At 42.2% G+C, this 24,157-nt stretch overlaps 1 long non-coding RNA gene across 1 annotated transcript; it reads right to left on the bottom strand.

Moving 5' to 3' along the window:
- Window positions 1-21,551: 21,551 nt before the first annotated feature.
- Window positions 21,552-21,955, bottom strand: LOC123406921. The gene is made up of 2 exons (XR_006612497.1): window positions 21,916-21,955; window positions 21,552-21,748 (listed from the first exon to the last, which is right to left on the bottom strand). It is a non-coding gene; the product is annotated as an uncharacterized LOC123406921 (long non-coding RNA).
- Between the last annotated feature and the right edge of the window lie 2,202 nt (window positions 21,956-24,157).

The following is a 24,157-nucleotide window of genomic DNA, read 5'->3' as shown; positions in this document are numbered from 1 at the left end:
ACCAAATCACTCCTTAACCTTGGCGGAATTGATGGTGGGAACACCAGCTCGAAACTACGGCTCCGGAAAAGTCTTGCAACAAGTAACAACGGAGTAGCAAGGAACAACAGTAGCAGCAGCAGAGTAACAGCAGTAGCAACAGTAGCAGCAAATTGGCCCTATCCCTTTTCTAGCAAGGGACAAGCCTAGGCAAAGTAACATAGCGAGGACCATTAGTAAAAGACTCATAGGCAGTGGATCGGTGATGGATGAGTATGACAGATGTGATTCATCATGTAACAGCTATAACACGGAGAGATAAGTAACTAGGTCCCGTTCGTCAATCTAATGTAGGCATGTATTCCGTAAGTAGTCATACGTGCTTAGGGAAAAGAACTTGCATGACATCTATTGTCCATCCCTCCCGTGGCAGCGGGGTCCTAATGGAAACTACGAGATATTAAGGTTCTCCTTTTAATAAAGAACCGGACCAACGCATTAACACGCGGTGAATACATGAACTCCTCATACTATGGTCATCTCTGGGAGTGGTTCCGGCTATTATCACTCCGGGGTTGCTGGGTCATAACACATAGTAGGTGACTATAACTTGCAAGATAGGATCTAAAACACACATATATTGGCCACAACATAATAGGTTCAGATCTGAAATCATGGCACTCGGGCCCTAGTGACAAGCCTTAAGCATAGCCAAGTAGTAGCAACATCAATCTAGAACATAGTGGATACTAGGGATCAATCCCCATCAAGAACTAACTCGATTACATGATAGATCTCATCCAACTCACCACCGTCCAGCAAGCCTACGATGAGATTACTCGCGAACGATGAAGAGCATCATGGAATTGTCGATGGAGAAAGGTTGATGATGACGATGTCAACGATTTCCCCTCTCCGGATCCCGAAACGGACTCCAGATCTGCCCTCCATATGAATAACAGGATGTGGCGGCGCCTCCGTATCACAAAACGCGATGAAACCTTCTCTCTGATTTTTTTTCCAGAAAAAACGGAAGATATAGAGCTGAGATTGGGGGCGGTGGTGCCACGTGGGCCCCACAAGCCTGCACGGCGCGGCCATAGGGGGTGGCCGCGGCCTGTGGGCTTGTGGCCCACTAGCACGCCCCCTCCGGTGGATCTTTGCGTAGCTATTTTTCTTTTATTCCAGAAAAATCTCCGTAAATTTTCAGGATGTTCCGAGAAATTTTATATGTGCAAAAAAACAACACCATGGCAATTCAGCTGAAAACAGGGTCAGTCCGGGTTAGTTCCATTCAAATCATGCAAATTAGAGTCCAAAACAAGGGCAAAAGAGTTCGTAAAAGTAGATACGACGGAGACGTATCACTCCCCATTATTTGTGCAATAATAAGATTTTTTTTGTAGTTGATACAAGTTCACAAAATAGGATCGTTGCTCCCCCAAAACTAATAAAAGCACACAACAAGTACAACAAAATAGACGAGACAATAAGTATATCACTTGCACAAAACATATGGTTGAGCAACGTGTAAAAGAGGCATCTTAAGAGTAGGCTCAACCAAAATGATGTGTCTCAGTTATAGCAATGCACTTGAGGAGACTGAGGTGAGGATGAGCATTACTCATCAATATAGTCTTGAAGAAATAAGAATAAAGTGCAAGACATATTCTTCCCACACACACACTACTAGCAAATAGGTTCACAAGCTTACTAATAAACAAATTGAGAACCAACGCTTGTGACAAACCATGGCGAAGAAAGGAAATAATAACCTTGTCAAGAGAAGGGATACCAACCAAAATGTCAACACCCTTGTCAAGACAGGTATGAGGAAAAATAATATTCACCACCAACGAGTGCATCAAGATGCAAGGATAAAAGATCTGCACTCAAGACAAATCCTTTCACGAAGCCACCAAAAACTGAAAAAGGAAATGCAACGGTGGACATGAAATAAAAGAGGATATCAACTACGGATGTAACTTCTCTCATGTGTAAAAGATTCTAGGTAGAACAAAATCATGATGATATATACCCACAAAGAAAGATGTACACACGAAATGGTTACAAGAAGGAACAAACAAGATATCCAAAAGGAAGTCATAAATATACCAATAGGATCTTTGCTTGAAAGCATAGCACATGGCCTAATATTTTCTTATTGTACAGTATGAACTTCCAACTTATGAACATCAAAGACATCCCAACTAGCAATAAGACATCATCGTTCAGATGCTTTGAGGAAGGAAACAAGTACCACACGAACGAATCAAGAAATTCATGCCATGATGCAACCTACGAAAGGTTAAATGCAAGAAATGTATACATAAAGTAGATACTTGTTACCGAGATAGCACTGGATTGATGTAGTAGATAGTTGTTCGTTGATCATCCTAACTTGGCTCCAATAAGCACATGGTGTTAACACGTTCCTTGTAGGTGAGCCGAGTCCAATTGTTCCTACAAGAACAAAACAAACAAAATGGTGCCCAAACTCATTGGGGCCAAAGAGTTAGAAAACCAACAATACATAGGACAAACTCCACATAAATATGTGCATATAGATATGAAATTGAATTTCATGCACACTTTAGCCAATTTATGACAAGGTGGAGTTTCCCCTATATATGGGGTCAAGGAAAGAAAGCATGCAAAAGAAACTATATGTATATAGTAAATATGCATGATCAAGGCATTCAAAAATCAAATCAACACGTAGTTGATAAGACACGAAAAGACAAGGTATCAAGTAAAATAAAATACCAAACGAAAAATTATGACTTGAAGGATACCAATTAAAATATACATCAAATAATGATATCCATTAACACATGCCAGACAAAAGGAAACAAGATACCAATTGAAGGAAAACAAACACGAGGTATCTAGTTTCCAAAAGAGCTAGGTTCCAAACAAACCAAATCCTCTACAAATTTTTATGATGGAGAAAAGAGTCATAAAGAGCAAGACTTGCCTCCCATCAACACACACTTGATGGGGATCAAAATATTTTATGATAGACGTATAAAGAGCGTGTTCCAAAGAAAATAGGATAACTCCCCCAAGGGATGTGCACTATATAGAATTTCCATTTGAATACAAAATGCACAAGATGGTATCATCACTTTCTCTATATCTGTAGAAACACAAGACCTGTTCAAACCAATCCACAAGAGGCAAGGAAGACAAACGATACATAAAATCCAATGTCAAGATCATTAGCAATTACTACCACATGAAGGGAATACCAATTGTTAAAGGACAAGAAGTATTTGGAAACAATTTCCATTGGTAGATTGAAAAAATATCAAACATCATCTTTACTCCTAAAATGCAAGAAAATGGCACTTGTAGAGCTAACATGCCACCTAGGAACATGATAATTTACAATATCAACACTAAGTGGCAATACCTCAAATATACACATTTTCTAGGCTTCTAATATGCACAGACCATATTACTCCCCCATAATGTGATAACGTAACATTACTAACAAGTGGCAAACAAAATCCAACAAGAGATAATTAATGGACCATTTAGAATCGGAATTTGTCATGAGCAGGACATACCAGCTAGAGACTAGATAAACTTATAATATCAATACTAAGTGGTATTACTCATGTATACACATTTATAGGATTGTGAGGTGCGCAGAGCACATCACTCCCCCACAATGGGATAATCCATTAATCACTCAAAAGAGCCAACAAAGATACAAACAATATGCAAAGAGGCTCAATACAAGACTCACATATACATGATGTGCAAACCGATATACACATACATGATTACTCAAGATAAGCAAGTTGGAAGCACAACATATACAAACATATGCATGGCACAAAACCACATTATGCAAAGGGGAAAGTAACTAACAATGTAACCAATTTAAGTACAAGTTACCGTAAGGAGGCACATTGGATATAAGATAGAAACTCGATAATCCAAATGACTTGACTTGAGATAATATGAATTATGAAGGTTCCTTAATTCTTCAAGATGAAACCAAGTCTCCAATGTCCTCCACGATCACCTATTGATCAAGTTTGAGATTGTTGGTCCCCAACCATGTTTGGTCCTAAGAGGTCAGTCACAATAGGCTTGGCTACCCAAATGGTTCTTTTCTTGACACCACTTTGAGAACCAACAAACTTGGCAAACACATTTCCAACCTTATCCTTCCCAAGAGAATAGATATCATTAATAATGATTGGGTTGGATAAATTATCTCTCGTGCAAGAAGAAGCAAAGTGACCCTTCTCACGACATAAGTAGCAACATCTACCCTTTACTTTCTTCCCAATTGATTTCTCAACCTGAGGAATGTTGGCTTGGGTCTTCTTGGGAAGAGGCCTTTTTCCACTTGAAGTTGAGTATGTTATTGAACTTGTGGCTGCTGCCCTTGTTGCTTGTGACTTTGGGGCTTCTTCTTTAATGGGAAAGATCTAACATGGTGCCCTTCAATTTTGCACTTGAAGCAAACAATCTTGGCAGAATTCTTGACTTGTTCTTGGCCCTTCTTCTTGAAGCTTTTGGACTTGTTCTTCTTGTTAGAGTTGAACCCAAGTCCACCTTTGTCAATTGGGGATTTTCCCACACAAGACATTGTTGAGTGTGGACATCCCTTCCCGACTCTTTTCCAAATCTTTCTTCAATGAAGAGACTTGGGCCTTGAGCTCTTCGATTTCCTCTACATGGTTAGTATAAACACAAGTACTATAGGAAGTATACGCTTCATTGTTAGAGAAACAAGGCAAGGAAAGTAATTCATCACAAGATGTAGCAACATTATGAGTAGATGAATTACGAGGACTAGCACATGGTAATGTAACATTTTGACTAGAAGTAGTGCTAATGTCCACATGAGGCTTATACCTTGGTAATAGTAGCCTCATGAGCTAATTTTAGCACATTATGGGATACTAGAAGATCATCATGATAGCTTGTGAGCATTACATGAATTTCTTCCAATGTCCCATAATTGCTAGATAGCAAATCAACTTGAGCCCTTAGCTCAAAATTCTCCTTTAAAATGGATGATTCACAAGAAATAGAGTTAGTAGCACAAGCATAATTATTAACAATAAGAGGAGAAGGAAACTTGTCAAGCTCTTTAGCATATGACGCTTCAAGTTGAGCATGAGACCCGCTGAGTTCGATGAGAAAACTCTTAATAGCCCTTGATCCATTTTCGAGGTGCTCATAGTCCTCAAGGAGTTTAGCATGTGTAACTTCTAGCTTATCATTTTTAGTTCTAAAATCATTAGCCACCTTGAGAGCTCTATCATGAGATTCCATTAATCTAGATAATTCTAGAGCAAAGGTCTCCTCAAGAGATTCCTTGGTGGTTTGTTCATTTATAAGAGCTTGAGATAGCTCCACGATCTCATTAGCGTAATCACGCTCATGACCTTCCCTTCTCTCAATGGTGGCCTCATGCTTCTCGAGGTGAGCTTCCAACTCCTCAATATATTTCTTGCCCTCAGTGGCAATAGACATGACTTCCATGAAGTTGGAACAAGCAAGTTTATTCTTATAAAGAGATTTAAAAATCATTTCACCCTTAATTTTTAAGGATGCAATATCATCACTCTCTTCATCTTTATCATCATCCTCATTATCATCAACATCATCATCATCATGAGATATATTGGGATTCAAAGTAGGAGATACCTTTGAAGCCTTAGCCATAAGGCAAAAGTGAGAAACAATAGATGATGATGTGGGATCCCTTGAAGCATAATTTAAGGCCATATCTTGTTCCATGGAGTGATGGATTTCCTCTACATTGTTAGCACAACAACTCGAGGAAATAGATACATTTTAATCATGGCAACAAGATATAGAAAGCATATCATAATGATATTTAGTCAAGTAGTTTTTACATGATATGCACGGACTATCAACACAAGCATGTAAAACATTTAGAGTGCTCAAAGTGTTAACGCCCAAAGATGAAGCATTGCAATAATATAGTGATGAAGGATCATCAACAATAAGCCCACTATCATCATTGCAAGGATCTCCACTACTCACCATATCATTACCTTGTAGCAATGCACATGTAGGTGAAGTAGATGAAGTTGAGAAGACCACACGACCGGAGGTGGAGGGAGAAAAATCATTCCCACAAATCTTGGACGTACCATATTTGTTTTGAAGCTTTGTCCACAACTCATGAGCATACAGGAATGGCATGAGTTGAAATATAACTACATTTCTCAAAGCATCAAAAAGCACATTAGAAGCTTGAGCATTGAGGTAAGAGTTCCTCTCATCCTCTAGAGATATATTTTGAGAATCCTTTGGATAAGAAAAACCCATATCTACAATTCGCTCCCAATTTGGGTCCATGACCCTAAAGTGATTAAGCATGCGAATTACCCAAACATCAAAATTGGTGCCATCAAAACTACGAGTGTCACAGAATCCTAAACCCCTAGTCGACATCCTTACTCTCTAGGTGGTTAAACCTAATAAAGAGATACCTAGCTCTGATACCAATTGAAAGGACGTGGATGTCGCCTTGAGGGGGGGGGGTGAATAGGCGCTTTAAAATAATTACGGTTTACGCTTGAACAAATGCGGAATAAAACTAACGTTTAATTTGTCAAGCACAAAACCTAAAACAACTAGGCTCAACTATGTGCACTGATACGTCCATTTTGCATCATTCTTTCATGTTGATATTTATTACTTTATGGGCTGTTATATTACTTTGTGGTACCATATTCATGCCTTTTCTCTCTTATTTTGCAAGGTTTATTTGAAGAGGGAGAATTCAGGCAGCTGGAATTCTGGACTGGAAAAGGAGAAAATCTTAGTCCACTATTCTGCACATCTCCAAATGCCCTGAAAAGTTACGTGGAATTTTTTGGGATTATATAAAAATTATTGGGCGAATGAAGTACCAGAGGGGGCTGCCAGGGCACCACAAGCCCTGCCACCGCCACCCCCTGGAGGCGGAGGGCAAGCTTGTGGGCTCCCTAACGGCCCACTACCCCCCTCTTTTGCTATATGAAGGGTTTCGTTCCAGAAAAAATCATCCGGGAGCTTTTTTGTGGTTTCGCCGCCGCCACGAGGCAGAACTTGAGCAGATCCAATCTAGAGCTCCGGCAGGAGGATCCTGTCAGGGAAACATCCCTCCCGAAGGGGGAAATCGTCGCCATCATCATCACCAACACTCCTCTCGTCGGAGGGGAGGCATCTTCATCAACATCTTCATCAGCACCGTCTCCTCTCCAATTCCTAGTTCATCTCTTGTAATCAATCTCCGTCTCACGACTCCGATTGGTACTTGTAAGGTTGCTAGTAGTGTTGATTACTCTTTGTAGTTGATGCTAGTTGGATTACTTGGTGGAAGAGTTTATGTTCATATCCTTGATGCTATTCATTATACCTCTGATCATGATTATGATTATGCTTTGTGAGTAGTTACTTTTGTTCGTGAGGACATGGGATAAGTCATGCTGATAATAGTCATGTGAATTTGATATTCGTTCGGTATTTTGATATGTTGTATGTTGTCTTTTCCTCTAGTGGTGCTATATGAACGTCGACTAGCACTTTACCATACTTGGGCCTATAGGAAGGCATTGGGGAGTAGTAAGTAGATGATGGGTTGTTGGAGTGACAGAAGCTTAAACCCCAGTCTATGTGTTGCTTCGTAAGGGGCTGATTTGGATCCACTAGTTTAATGCTATAGTTAGACGTTGTCTTAATTCTTCTTTTGTAGTTGCGGATGCTTGCGAGAGAGGTTAATCATAAGTGGGATGCTTGTCCAAGTAAGGGCAGTACCCAAGCGCCGGTCCACCCACATATCAAACTATCAAAGTAACGAACATGAATCATATGAACACGATCAAACTAGCATGACAGAAATTCCTATGTGTCCTCGGGAGCGTTTTTCCTCCTATAATACTTTGCTCAGGCTTGTCCCTTGCAACAAAAGGGATTGGGCCACTTCTGCACCATTGCTACTACTTGTTACTTTTTGCTTCTTACGTTTCACCTCGCTACACCATCACTTGTTACCGCTACATCCAATGCTTGCAGTTATTACCTTGCTGAAAACCATTTATCAGAGCCTTCTGCTCCTCGTTGGGTTCGACACTCTTACTTATAGAAAGGACTACGATTGATCCCCTATATTTGTGGGTCATCAAGACTCTTTTCTGGCGCCGTTGCCGGGGAGTGAAGCGCCTTTGGTAAGTGGAAATTGGTAAGGAAACATTTTTATACTATGCTGAAATTTATTATCACATGTTGTTCGGGGTATCTTCACCACGAACGGGAGCACGAGGAGTTGTTCCTCAACCTGAGGTACCTACTAAAAATATCTTTTATGAAATTCCTTCGGGTATGCTTGAGAAACTGCTGGCTAATCCTTTCATAGGAGATGGATCTTCACATCCAGACTTGCATCTGATCTATGTAGATGAAGTTTGTGGTTTATTTAAGCTTGTAGGTTTGCCCGAGGATGAGGTAAAGAAGAAAGTATTTCCTTTATCTTTGAAGGATAAGGCGTTGACATGGTATAGGCTATGTGATGATACTGGATCATGGGGCTACAACCGGTTGAAATTGGAATTTCATCAAAAGTTCTATCCTATGGATTTAGTACATCGTGATCGGAACTTTATTTATAACTTTTGGCCTCGTGACAGGGAAAGCATAGCTCAAGCTTGGGGGAGGCTTAAATCAATGCTATATTCATGCCCCAATCATGAGCTCTCGAGAGAAATCATCACTCAAAATTTTATGCTCGGCTTTCTCATGAAGATCGTACCATGCTTGACACTTCTTGTACCGGTTCTTTTATCAAGAAGGATATTGATCACAAGTGGAATTTATTGGAGAGAATCAAACGCAAATGTGAAGATTGGGAGCTGGAGGAAGGTAAGGAGTCAGGTATGAATTTCCAATTTGATTGCATTAAATCTTTTGTTGAGACAAACACTTTTAGAGATTTTAGCGCTAAGTATGGACTTGACTCTGAGATAGTATCTTCTCTTTGTGAATCTTTTGCTTCTCATGTTGATCTTCCCAAAGAGAAGTGGTTTAAAAATCATCCTCATGTAGAAAGCAACATAGCCAAAACCAATCTAGTTGAGGAGAAAGTCTTTGCTTTTAGTGATCTTGTTGTTCCTTGTGCTTACACTGAGAAACCACCATACCCTGCTAGGATAAAGGATTATTCTAAACCTCCAACTGTGATACGTAGGGGTTACATTAGACCTCTTGCACCCCCTGAGGAGATTATAGTTGAACCTAGTATTGATATTATCAAAGATCTCTTAGCCGAAGACATAGATGGGCATGTTATCAAATTCTGTGAGGACTCCGCTAGAATTGCTAAACCTCACGCGAAAGACAAATACGGACCTGTAGTTGGCCTGCCCGTTATTTCTGTCAAGATAGGAGATCATTGTTACCATGGTTTATGTGATATGGCAGCTAGTGTTAGTGCAATACCCCGTTCTCTATATGATGAAATCAAAGATGAGATTGCACCTGCTAAGTTAGAACCCATTGATGTCACTATTACGCTAGCTAATAGAGACACTATCTGCCCTCTGGGAATTGTGAGAGACGTAGAAGTCCTGTGTGGTAAGACGAAGTATCCTACTGATTTCCTCATCGTTGGTACTGCACAAGATAGCTTTTGTCCCATCATATTTGGTAGACCCTTTCTCAACACTGTCAATGCTCACATTGATTGCATTAAGCAGACTGTCATAGTTAGTTTCGAGGGTGTGTCTCATGAATTTAACTTCTCTAAGTTTGGAAGACAACCCCATGAAAAAGAGTCGTCTGGTAGGGATGAAATCATTGCTCTTGCCTCTATTGCCGTACCTCCTACGGATCCTTTAGAGCAATATCTGCTTGAGCATGAAAATGATATGCATATGGAGGAGAGAGATGAGATAGATAAAATTGTCTTAGAACAATATCCTATTCTCAAGAATAATCTGCCTGTTGAACTGCTTGGGGATCCTCCCCCACCAAAGGGTGATCCTGCGTTCGAGCTTAAACAGTTGTCTGATACTCTTAAGTATGCCTATCTTGATGAGAAGGAGATATATCATGTTATTATTAGTGCTCTCCTCTCAGAGCACGAAGATAAGAAGTTACTAAGAACTCTGAGGAAGAACCGTGCTGCTATTGGATATACTCTTGATGATCTTAAGGGTATTAGTCCTACTCTATGTCAGCACAAGATTAAAACCGATGCTGACTTTAAACCAGTTGCTGATCATCAAAGGAGATTAAATCCTAACAGGAAAGAGGTCATTAGAAAAGAAGTATTAAAGCTTCTGGAAGCAGGAATCATTTATCCTGTTGCTCATAGTGATTGGGTAAGTCTAGTACATTGCGTACCTAAGAAGGGAGGTATCACTGTCTTTCCTAATGATAAGGATGAACTAATCCCACAAAGGATTATTACCGGCTATAGAATGGTGATAGACTTCCGAAAACTGAACAGGGCAACTAGGAAAGATCATTATCCTTTGCCCTTTATCGACCAAATGCTAGAAAGTCTATCAAAACACACACACTTCTGCTTTCTAGACGGTATTCAGGTTTCTCGGAAATACCTGTTGCACAATCTGATGAGGAGAAAACCACTTTCACCCGCCCCTTCGGTACCTTTGCTTATAGACGTATGCCTTTTGGCTTATGCAATGCACCTGGCACTTTTCAAAGATGTATGATGGCTATATTCTCTGACTTTTGTGAAAACATTGTCGAGGTTTTCATGGATGACTTCTCCGTTTACGGGTCTTCCTTTGACGATTGCCTCAGCAACCGTGATCGAGTCTTACAGAGATGCGAAGATACCAACCTCGTTTTGAATTGGGAGAAGTGCCACTTTATGGTTAACGAAGGTATCGTCTTAGGACACAAAATTTATGAGAGAGGCATTGAAGTTGATAAGGCTAAGGTTGATGCAATTGAGAAAATGCCTTGCTGTCACGCCCAAGATGCGATCCTATCCTCAATTTGGCACGAAGGCCTCGTCAGGGATAGAAGCGCATCTCGTCGTGTCGCAAGAATGGATATCGTTACAAGTACATGTACTGAAAAGAAGGGATATATATACAGGGTTGGCTTACACTCGCCACAAGCTACATCAGAGTCACATCAGTACATTACATAATCATCAAGAGTAAGAGCAGGGTCCGACTACTGACAAAAACAAACGAGAAAGAAGAACGACGTCCATCCTTGCTATCCCAGGCTGCCGGCCTAGAACCCATCCTAGATCGATGAAGAAGAAGAAGCAACTCCAAATGAACAATCAACGCGCTCGCGTCGAGTAACCTTTACCTGTACCTGCAACTGGTGTTGTAGTAATCTGTGAGCCACAGGGGACTCAGCAATCTCATTTCCAAAGGTATCAAGACTAGCAAAGCTTAATGGGTGAGGTATGGTTAAGTGGTGAGGTTGCAGCAGCGGCTAAGCATATAATTGGTGGCTAAACTTACGAGTACCAGAAATGAGAGGGGGAAGATCGACGCATGACGCACGTGAACTAAGGTTGATCAAATGAATGATCCTGAACACCTACCTACGTTAGACATAACCCGACCGTGTCCTCGATCGGAGAAGGAACTCACGAAAGAGACAGTCACGGTTACGCACACAGTTGGCATATTTTAATTAAGTTACTTCAAGTTATCTAGCACTAGTGTTAAACAAAGTTTCCACGTTGCCACATGACCGCGGGCAAGGCTTTCCGAAAGATTTAACCCTGCAGGGGTGCTCCAACTAGTCCCTCACAAATTACCACAAGCCGCATAGAAATCCTCAATCACGAAGCTCGCATCTCGTCGGATTCCCTAGTGGAAAACCTAAACTCTGAGATTACCCAAAGCATCACCGGAATCCCGATGCACAAGATATTTCGTCAAAGGTAAAACTAATCCAGCAAGGCCGCCCGACGTGTCGATGATCTCGATAGGAGTCGCGTACCTCGTTCTCAGGAAACGACGGATAAGCGTAGCGTACGAGTGCCAAACCTCGAGTTTCCTCGCGGTGGCCCCGCACAGTGCTCTATTTTGGACCAACACTCATGAGGAGCACTGGCCCGAGGGTTGATTAAATTAGTCCGCGGGTGCCGGCGGGTCCCTATGCAATTTTATTAGGTGATTAGGCAAATGTAGTACCAATGTTGGGCCTTGCCAGACCAGCTTTACCGAAAACGAATTATCAAGGGGGTACCCATAACAACCCCGATCGTGTTAGGAGCGCTCAAGATGGAACATAACACCGGTAGCCGAAACTAAGGGGGCAAAGGTGGAACAAAACACCAGGCTAGAAAGGCCGAGCATTCCACCTTTTACCAAGTATATAGGTGCATTAAAATAAATAGCATTTAATAGGGTGATAAAACAAGGAACCCATGTTATCACATGGAAGCAACTGCACCTGCAACTAGCAACGCTAACACGGGGTTAAGCAAGCAGTATCATGGAAGTGATAACACTAGCATGGCAATGATAGTAATGGTATCTGGGGAAATGATCATCTTGCCTGAGATCCCGCTTGGAAGAAGAATTCCTCCATGAAGCAGACGAACCAACGTAGTCGAATGGGTCCTCACAATCCGGCACGCTGCGGAACTCTATCGAGACGAAGCAAATCGGAAACACAAATCAACACACGAAATTCACCACACGATGCACAACACATATGATGCATGAGCTACTGAATGCATTCAAGTCACGGCATGACAATTCACACAACCAAACACTACACATTAAGTGAAGTTCAATATGCAACGAGTTGCATATTGACGAAACTCCGCATATGAATTATTTAGTTCACTCCCGGTTATTTACACAGCAATTTTAATGTTTTCAAACATGCAAGAGGTGAAGCGGAAACTAAACTACCTATCTAGACATTTTAAATGAGGTCGGAAATGACATATAGCATCTCCGAGACGACCTCACATGTTAATTTACAATTCTGTCTAGATCTGAACTAACACATATAGTTAGTTGTTAAACAAAAAAACAAATAGGTTCACGTGATTCTACGCGTCAATTCAAGCGATCTACACATAAAGAACATCTCCAACGGAGCTACGGTTCAAAAGATACAAGCACCGCAAGATATGATGGCATGAATGCAAAATGTGTGCAACGGCGGCTACGAGCACTTCAAAACATCCAACCAGCAAGGGAAAATGAAACTACACGAGATTCTAAGCAAGTTTCATGTAGGACACGATCAAATCGGAGCTACGGTTCAAAAACTACGAGCAAAACAAGAAACGACTAAAATCAGCCAAAATCAGCCACATAGCATTTTCTACACCCCACAACTACGGCTACACAACTCCGATATGCTCAAGCAAGGCATGGCACGGAAGAGGGCAAGAAACACTACTACAAACAACTAACAACAACTAGCATGGCATCATGGATCACTAGGGAGAGAAGACACAAAATGGCATCTCACACACTATTTCAGACTTAGTGAAAATTTCACCTCATGAAAGTGCAGTTTTCGATCTGAAGCAATATTGACAGCAGCAAAACCTATAGCTACAGGACTCCAAATGGCATGAAAATTCACAGCATGCTAGAGAAACACAAGGGGTACAACTAAATCCATTGGATCAACCTCAAAAGAGCTACAGATCACAAGATGCAAGCAAGACAAGACATCAACAAAATAATAACAGATCCCAGACATAGAAATATTTCAGCTCCTCCAAATCAGCACTATTTCTAGCAACTTGAGGGCAATCAAAACACACCTAAACATGCATTTCTATTGCAACTAAAAAATACCAGGGGCTAAACAAAACATCTAAGAAGAACTCCTTAGTTGACAACTAATTCAAACGAGGCAGGGAATAAAACCTACGAAAGCTAACTAACTAATCAAAAGGGCAACATAGAAAAATATCTCGCGAACTAACTTACTCGAAAGCTAAAACTAATTGCACAGAAAAATCCATGGGATTTTTCTACCCCGGAAACCTATAAAATATGTGGGGTTTGCAACACAAAATAATGCCACTCATTAAAGCGGGAAAATAACCTATACACAGAAAATAATCTAGCGGCAAATCCCTACACGCAAAAATATAAATGACCGCTCTAAAATACATGGAAAAGTGGCTCCTAAAATAAGGACATTTTATCTAAGGCATACGGGCAATCCGGACACGCACGAGAAATAACTACGGAACGGATCCTAGTGAGGCAACACGCAAAATGATGCATTAGGCACTCTAAACGACGTCAAATAAAAATGCAAGTTTGAAATTCATATTCTACGCGCGAAACTACCACAAAACCATATATAATACGTGTCGTTCGACTTACAGTTATTAAACTACGGGCGTTTATATATACGTTTTTTTTCCTCAAATGCAACTAATCGAAAAAAAATCTATTAAGCTCTATCGGGCCGAACCTGAGGCGCAACAGAAAAAAAACAGGGCGAGGAATAGACCTCACTTCGGGGTGGGCCTCTTGGGCCAGATCTGGACGGGAGGAGGCAGGCCATGGGGCTCGGCAGGAGGGAGGGGCTCGGTGCAACTGGGCCTGGCGCTCGAGAGAAGCTGGGCCATGGGCGAGGAGGTGGCCGAGGCTGGCTGCGGTGGCCACATGGGCCGGCTGCTGGCGCAGGCCCAGGAGCGCTGGAGGCTGTCAGCCTCCCGTCCTTCTCCTCGAACCAGGGGAACCAGCGGCGCTGGAGAAGGTTCTCGAGGCGGCGGCCGGCGGAATCGCAGGGCTCCGGTGGCTGCCGGCGCGACGGAGGGCTCGATCCGGACTGCGGCCTCCGGATTTGGGCAAGGGCGGCGGTTGACGGCTTGCCGGAGGCGGGGCTCACGGTTCGGGCGCGATGACGGACGGCGATGCTGCTCCGGCGAGCCGCAGCGGGGGCCGGCGACGCCGAGGCGGCCGGAGGGAGGAGGCGCCGCGACTCTCTCAGGATGCGCGCGCGGGAGGAACTCGCGGCACGAAGCTCGGGCACGCGGCGGCGGCTGTAGCCCGGGGCGGTGGCCAGATGGGCTCGGCGGGCCTCGCGTGGGCTTGCGGGCCCGGTGGCTGGAGGGAGGAGAGAGGCTTCGCGGCTAGGGTTAGGTTTTGCACGGATTTTGAAGCAAGGGGGTTGGCTGTCTAAAAATATGATGGAAGGGGTATTTATAGAGAAAAGAGGGGCTCGGTTAACCGGAATCGCGTTTCGGATCCAACCGCGGGGTCGGATTCAGACGATTCCGAACGCGGGTATGGGTACGAGGCCGTGTAGAGGGGATATCCGGAGACGAGAGGGAGTATGGGCGGTGCGGCACGAATTTTAAAACACCGACATACGTTCGACGGTAGACCGAATGCGGTGCCGCTACGGTCGACCATTCGGGTACCAGACGGACTCCGATCGCGACGAAACTTGACAGGCGGCCTACCTATATTAAAATAACACCGCACGTCAAATCTCAACCCGATCAGAGAAAGTTTAACGCACACTTTTAAAACAGGGTTTCGACGGTGCCGCGGGCGCGTGCGAGTGCGGTCGGGCTCGGAACGGACAACAACGAGAACCGGCGACTACTAACGAATGCAAGTTTTGAAAACTGACGGCAACGGAGATGCCGATGCAATGCTGATGATGCGCATGATCGATGATGATGCGAAAAATATAAATAGACACAGGATGAAAACGAAAAGAGAAAGGAATCTTCTGGAATGTCGGCATCGGGCTGTCACACTTGCCCCACAGATATCACAGGTATACGAAGTTTCCTAGGTCATGCTGGTTTCTATAGAAGGTTCATTAAAGACTTCTCTAAGATTTCTAGGCCTCTTACCAACCTCTTGCAGAAGGATGTTCCGTTTGTTTTTGATGAGGATTGTGAGGAAGCTTTCGAAATACTTAAGAAGGCTTTGATAACCGCACCTATTGTTCAACAACCTGACTGGAACTTCCCTTTGAAATCATGTGTGATGCTAGTGATTATGCTGTTTGTGCTGTTCTAGGACAGAGAGTTGACAAGAAGTTGAATGTTATTCACTACGCTAGTAAAACTCTAGACAGTGCCCAAAGAAACTATGCCACTACGGAGAAGGAATTTTTAGCAGTCGTGTTTGCATGTGAAAAGTTTAGATCTTATATAGTTGATTCCAAAGTCACTATTTACTCTGATCATGTTGCTATTAAGTACCTTATGGAGAAGAAGGACGCTAAGCCTAGGCTGATCAGATGGGTTCTCCTGCTACAGGAATTTGATTTGCATGTCGATGACCGAAAGGGTGCTGATAACCCTGTAGCAGATAACTTGTCTAGACTAGAGAATGTCCTTGATGACCCACAACCTATTGTTGACAGCTTTCTTAATGAGCAACTAAATGTCATCCGCACTTCACATAGTGCACCGTGGTATTCTGATTATGCAAATTATATCGTAGCCAAATACATACCACCCAGTTTCACCTATCAGGAAAAGAAGAAATTCTTCTTTGATTTGAGACACTACTTTTGGGATGATCCTCACCTTTATAAGGAAGGAGTAGATGGTGTTATTAGACGTTGTGTACCTGAACATGAACAGGGACGTATCTTGTAGAAGTGTCATTCCGAAGCCTACGGAGAACACCATGCTGGAGATAGAACTGCCCATAAGGTATTGCAATCAGGTTTCTATTGGCCCACTCTCTTCAAGGATGCCCGTAAGTTTGTCTTGTCTTGTAACGAATGCCAAAGAAATAGGGAATATCAGTAAGCGTCAGGAAATGCCTATGAACTATTCACTTGTCATTGAACCATTCGATGTCTGGGGATTTGATTATATGCGACTCTTCCCGAGTTCCAATGGGTACACTCACATCTTAGTTGCTGTGGATTATGTCACCAAGTGGGTAGAGGCTATTCCCAGTAAAAATGCTGATCGCCACACCTCTATTAAGATGCTTAAAGAAGTCATTTTCCCTAGATTTGGAGTCCCTAGATATCTGATGACTGATGGCGGTTCACACTTCATTCATGGTGTTTTCCGCAAGATGCTCGCTAAGTATGATGTCAACCATAGAGTTGCATCTCCTTATCATCCTCAGTCTAGTGGTCAAGTGGAGTTGAGTAATAGGGAGATCAAGTTGATCCTACAAAAGACCGTCAATAGATCTCGAAAGAACTGGTCTAGCAAACTTGATGATGCACTATGGGCTTATAGGACTGCTTATAAGAATCCCATGGGCATGTCACTGTATAAAAAGGGTTACTGTAAGGCCTGTCATTTACCTCTTGAGATGGAACACAAAGCTTATTGGGCAATCAAAGAGCTCAACTTCGATTTCAAACTTGCCTGTGAGAAGCGGTTGTTCGATATCAGCTCGTTAGATGAATGGAGGGCCCAGGCATATGAGAATGCCAAGTTGTTCAAGGAAAAGGTTAAGAGATGGCACGATAAACGAATACAGAAACGAGAGTTCAATGTAGGTGATTATGTCCTGCTATACAATTCTCGTTTGAGATTGTTTGCAGGCAGGCTTCTCTCTAAATGGGAAGGTCCCTATGTTATCGAGGAAGTATATCGTTCTGGTGCCAGGAAAATCAATAACACGGAAGGAAATTTTCCTAGAGTGGTAAATGGGCAAAGAATCAAGCATTACATCTCGGGTACGCCCATAAATGTTGAGACCAATATCATCAATGTCATAACTCGAGAGGAGTACATAAGGGATGTTTATCAGCCCGTTTCAGACTCTGAAAACGAAGAGGTATCTGTTTTGGTAAGAAATTGGACTCCGATGCTTTCCCAATAGGAAATTTCCTCCGTTTTGGAATTTTTGGAAAATTAGAAAAATAAAAAGCAGTCCGGAGAGCGCACGAGGAGGCCACAAGCGCTGCCACCGCCACCCCCTGGTGGCGGATGGCAAGCTTGTGGGCACCTCGTGTGCCTCCCGGACTCCATTTTCTTGCGGAGCACTCCTTCTGGTCCAGAAAAAATTAATATATATTCGCCCGAAGGTTTTGATCTCCGTATCGCGCAGTTTTCCTCTATTTTCGTTTCGAGCTTGTTGTCTGCCGTAGATTTAGAGCAAAGATGTCTCAGGAATCTGTTGGGCAGAATGATTTCACCAAGTTCATGAGGAAGTAGATGTTGATCTGAAAAGAGTAGAAGTCACGGAAGCCAGGGACCAAGCTAAGGAGAAAACCCAAGCTAGGGAGGATGTTCAACCTATGTTCAACATTGCAGACGTTAAAGGAGTAGAGTTTCTCCAGCCCTTCCTCCACGTGTTGTCTCCATCCTTGATTGAACTCTTGAGGTTTTGCGAAATAACTCGTGCTCGCAATATTTCCCTTTCTCGTGAAGTTGTTTTGCTGGAAAACCATGTCACAGATCTCAAAGGTATAAATCAAAGATTGATAGCTCTCTTGGACTCAAAGGCGACAACTCCACCACCATCACCACCGAAGGAAGACAACTAAGCATTGGTATGGGAAATCCCCTTGGCTTCTGCCAAGATTGGGGGAGTTGCCCTGGTATCGTATCACCTTTATATCTTTTGCTTTTACCTTTGTTTTAGTTCTTTCCTTTTCAGTTTTTATTTCTTCTCTTAGAGGAATAAGTCTTTAGTGTTTAGTTTGAGACTTTTCCTTTTGTCTCTCCCCCGATGTATTCGAGCTTACAAGCTATATAATAAAGAGTATCTTAGTCAAGGGCTGTACTTTGTGCCATGATCAATAGTATGAAAAGAACGATAGCATGAAAGATCATGAGACGATCTTATGGAAAGTGATAACTTCACTTATGACACGTATGATGATTGAAACTTGTTGAGAATAAATCAACATAGACCTCAGTCATTGTTGCAGTTAATAATAAGTAATAAGGAAACAGAGGTTCACATATAAATATATCATCTTAGACACTTTTTACAATTGTGAGCACTCACCAAACTATTACATGCTTAGGAGTAGATGTTGGACAAGGAAGACAACATAATGAATTGTGTTTGCTTGGTTCCAAACAATGTTATATGATTAGAGATCCCTTAGCATGTGACGATTGCTTCCACCTCATATTAGCCAAAACTCCCGCACCAAGTAGAGATACTACTTGTGCATCCATAAACCTTCAACCCAGTTTTGCCATGAGAGTCCACCATACCTACCTATGGATTGAATAAGATCCTTCAAGTAAGTTGTCATCGGTGCAAGCAATAAAAATTGCTCTCTAATATGTATGATCTATTAGTGTGTGGAAAATAAGCTTTGTACGAACCTGTGATGAGGAGGACATAAAAGCTACAGACTGCATAATAAAGTTCTTTATCATAGGAGGCAATATAAAGTGACCTTCCTCCACACTAAGAGGACATGCATTCAAACCTCAAAAGCGCATGACAACCTCTGCTTCCCTCTGCGAAGGGCCTATCTTGTACCTTTACTTTTTGCCCTTGTAAGAGTCATGGTGATCTTCACCAATTCCCTATTTTTGCCTTTGTCTTGGCTACCGTCACATGCTTGGGAAAGATCTATATTCATATATCAACTTGGAGTTGAGTACTCATGCCTTATTATTGTTGACTTTACCCTTGAGGTAAATAGTTGGGAGGCAAAACTATAAGCCCCTATCTTCCTCTGTGTCCAGCTGCAACTTTGACACCATGAGTACCACGTGAGTTGTAACAATTGTGGAAAACAAAAGAGATGATTGAGTATGTGGATTTGCCTTACAAGCTCTTATTTGACTCTTTCTGATGTTGTGATAAATTGCAATTGCTTCAATGACTTTGGACTGTTGTTGGTTACTTCTCGGTAAGGTTTTTGCTTCATGCTTTGCTTTGTGAAGGAATTGTTACTTTCCCTTACACTACAACAAAACAGACTTTAAGTAACACAATCATGTAACACAAAAAAAAATGTGTGACAAGGAAAATTACTGTAACACATTATTTGGTGTCCAATGACAGACAATAACAGATACTATATAAGCCTCAAAATGTGTTACATGTATATTGTAATAGTAACATATAAATATGTGTTGGTCGATTGTGCTACGTATATTTTGACATGGTAACATATAAATATGTGTTAGTGAAATATGTTACGTAATTCAACATAGTAAAACATAATCATGGTTAATAGATAAGTTTACACGCTCTCTTATACGAGGGACTAGAAAAACTAAAATCAATTGCATACATAGATCACAAATACCTTGACACATAGGGCCCATGTGTCAACATAATTTTTTATAAATATGTTCTTCTTTTGGTACATAGTCTTTTCACTCTTTGGTAATATGGTATGAAAAAGCAATACAATTTGGTTGGTAAATATTAAATTATTTTCGATATGGTTGTAGTAAATAACATATTAGCCATATTTTTACGCGGATTTTAGGATGTCTTGGAGCTCTAGAGAGAATGGAGAGGAAGGAGAGAGCTGGGAGAAGGAGTGGATAGTGCATGATGGGACAAGGCTGCTAGCACAACGAATAAGATGGAGGCGGTCCAGGCTGACAGTAATGTCCGACACGGCAGAAGGTGACGATTCGTTCCGGACAGAACACTTGTACGCGTACGTACATATGAGCTAGTACATATGAGCTAGTAGAAGCAGTTGATTCATTTTCATTGAAAGTTGGCTTGTGCAACTAGCAAACATAGCAAATAGAGGGGATGTTTGGTTCCTAGCCTAAGGTTGCCACGCCTAACCTTAGTCATGCCACAATACCTTAGGCATGTCTTTGGTTCATTGCCACATTTGTGGCTTGCCATACTTTTCTAGTTATATGATCCACATATCATAGACACATTTTTTTGTCAAATCTTGCCACACTTGTGGTGTCCATTTTGTTATCCACACTTTGCCTAAGGTTAGTTGTGGCAAAGTTAGTCATGAACCAAACATGCCCAGAGTCGGCCAGGTAAACACACAACTACATAGATCATTCCGGCACCATCACGACAAGACCAGACTCGCCGACGCTGATGTGGCCGTGTGAGGCCTCACTCTCGTTCTCCTGGCGTCAAGCGGGGTCAAACCAGAGGAAAACACCAGACAAGGCAGTAGTGCTGTCTGGTAATGTGCGTGAGGCCCCGTTGCTCCTTTTTCTAGTGTATCTGTGATGTAGTGCATCCCCAAAGCTCCTCTACTATTATTCTTCTTCAACACCTTAACCTCCTCTGCTGATCTTCTGCAACTTAAGCTCTCCACGGTTGTTCTTCTCCATCACCTACAGCTGCCACATATACAACTTGAATTGACTAGGAACTAATCTCTGAATCTATGTCTTCTCATGTTAATGTTAACCTTTGTTGGAAATTGAGATAGTAGTTAAATTTGTATGAGACAACTTGTGAGTTACTAGTGAATTTGATCTGATGCATGAGGTGCGTGTGATGGCCGAATCCACTATTCTATTCTAGTGTTTATTTGCCTGTTTGATTAACTATAAAATTACCAAAAAATATATTGAATTACACATGAAAAGGTTGGTTCACAATGACAAAGAAGAAAGTGTTGAATCAGCCATCCAGGTTTAAGTTCGAACATACGTAAGCTTAGTTTACAAGATAGTAAGTCTGACATAAAACTTCCACAAGAAAACTGTATATATTTCCAATGAGAATCTGAAATATATGAAACTTAAGTCCGCTAAAAATTTCTGATACATTACAAGCTTCATTTTGAAGAGCAAAAAATATGCAAACATATAAAAGTCCGCTAAAAGAACACATTGCTTCATCCATTAGTTTAGAACAATCCTTCTAATCTCCAATTGCAAAATTTCCTAAAAATAAGATTCAGTGAAGGGAATGAGCAAAAGTTCATAACAAATGAAAAGGGTCAAGTTAAATTCAATACATATATGGACACTTGGTGCTTTATGGTAGAACATGAGACACTGAAAAGCAAAAAAGAAAAAGAAAGGTTGGGTTTATATGTTGAGTGGAAGACCTCATTCTTTCGAATTTTCTGAAGGGTGTAAGCTCAACCAACAACCTGCGAGAACATACAATGGTTCTTAGTGTCCTGTAAACTCAGCTTTGACTTCAGGTAAAACTACAAGTGTATATATAACATGAAAATGCAGAAGATATATGAGTGACAAGGGACAAAACTTAGTGTCCTGTAAACTCAGCTTTGACTTCAGGTAAACTCAGCTTCCTATAATTCCTTAAACGGACTTGGTCTTTACTTCAACAACAGAAGATAGATTGGTTGGATGGTCTAGCTACCACTCTCAAACCTGATCTGGCTCGGTCTCAAGACGTTCGAGAAACCGGTTCACAGCCTGGACATAAGGTTGATCTGCATATCTCAAACCCAAGCAGCCAGTCCCAAGCTTTGATGTCTTCCATGACCAGGAGAAAATAATCCTTTGATTCAAGGTCTTCCCTGTCCAAGAGCAGCCAGATCCAAGATCTAAGGTCTTCCCGTTCTAGGAATACTATTGTGGTATTTTCTAACTACAAAATTACTACAATGTTAAGTTACGATGCTCAGCTCCAACTTAACTTGATTTGCAGCTCCATTCTGTCTTGCTACAATAGTAGCCAATAGTCAAAAAGTAGTGCACAATGTGATATCTAACATTGAAACATCACAAAAGCAATATCCTACATGTGTATATTTCATATATTTGGTGCAGGCCTATAGTCATATTTTATGGTTGCGCTCCATGCTGGACAGAACAAAGCAAGATGCACCGTGTTTGACAGAAGCAAACTAAATTGGTGGATCCTTTGGAGCAGGGTCAAACCGCAAAAGAATTTAATACAAATATTTTTAGAACCTATAACTTGATGTCCTGTGTATATATAATAGATAAATGGTCTAGAAATAAGACAAACCTAGCACCCAGGGATTAGTAGGGAGAAAAGAACTGTAAAATGAAAGTTTAAAGGAGTGCTCCAGCAAGCATGTTCAGTTCCTGAAGTTCTGCCTAGGCGTTCATCCAACACTAATAAATATAGCACAGAGTATATAATGGTTCTAGAATATATCGCGACGATTAAATATAGCACATGATACATAATGGTTATCGAATATATCGTGTCATCGTGATATACAGAAGATGCTGAAGACTATTTAAAATATCATACAATGGTTACTGAGTATATCACGACATATAGAAGGTGCTGAAAATTATAGGTAACATCTGATATAACAGTTATCGAAATATATCACAACATATGAAGGTGTTGAAGATTATATCTGACTTCTATAATGGTTATCTGATCTATGCAATAGTGGAATGAATTTGCCAGATCTTTCATTAAATTCTTCTGACCACATACATCAGTAAACTCTCTTTTTAGTAGTGAAAATCTGATTGCATGAGAAAACAACAAAACATACCGAACCCACCAAATCACACTTCACCTCGATCTCTTTCTTCTTCCTGTTGCGCACAACCTTGTCAATGATGTAAGTCAGTATGTCCGCGAGTGGGAACGCCTCCTACAGTTCAAATGCAAGGATCACACCAATTGCTTCGCCATAACTTCCCCTGTTCAGCATATCAACAACAACATCTGAAATAGAAGAACAGTCTTGATTAGTCAGGAAGGAGGGAGAATTAGAATGTGGCGATGCAAAACCAGGGTTGCCTCACCACGCAACTTCTTCAACAAAAGCTGGGAGCATTTGAGAAACTCAAGGCAGGTCAAGCTGCCATCGGCAAGCAGCAGCTCGTAGAACTCCGGTGGGCATTCCGAAGCCGACCATGAGGAGGATGAGGCCGCGGGCGTCCTCGGGACTCGCGTCGGCGACCCCACCCTTCTCCTGCACGATTCAGCTGCGTCAGGATAGCACCCCCATGCCCGCCTCCGCCCGCAGCTCGGCCTCCCCCTTCGGCCGGCGGGGGCAGCCCGCCCGCGAGCACGCAGGCGGTCTCGGCGTTTTCGCTCACGGCGCAGATGTAGCAGCGGAAGACGGCGCGGAGCATGAGCACGGCGGGGTCCGGGGCGCGGCGCGGCGTGCCCGTGCCCATGCAGCGCAGGCATATTACCCTTGGCTGGGGTCCGGGATGCTGAAAACCAGGCGGCGGCAATGGCGTCCCCTGGACGACTGGGGTCGTTGGATCGGCATGCAGCAGCGGTGGCGCGGTCGTACGCGGAGGTATCGAAGTGTTGGTCCTGGGCTCCTGGTGGCGCGGGGCGGCGTTGCCGCACTGGGCGAGGGCAGCGGTGGAAGG

Source organism: Hordeum vulgare, chromosome 7H (genome assembly GCF_904849725.1).
Source record: "Hordeum vulgare subsp. vulgare chromosome 7H, MorexV3_pseudomolecules_assembly, whole genome shotgun sequence".
Lineage (NCBI taxonomy): Eukaryota > Viridiplantae > Streptophyta > Magnoliopsida > Poales > Poaceae > Hordeum > Hordeum vulgare.
This window is presented reverse-complemented; position numbering and strand designations above follow the sequence as displayed.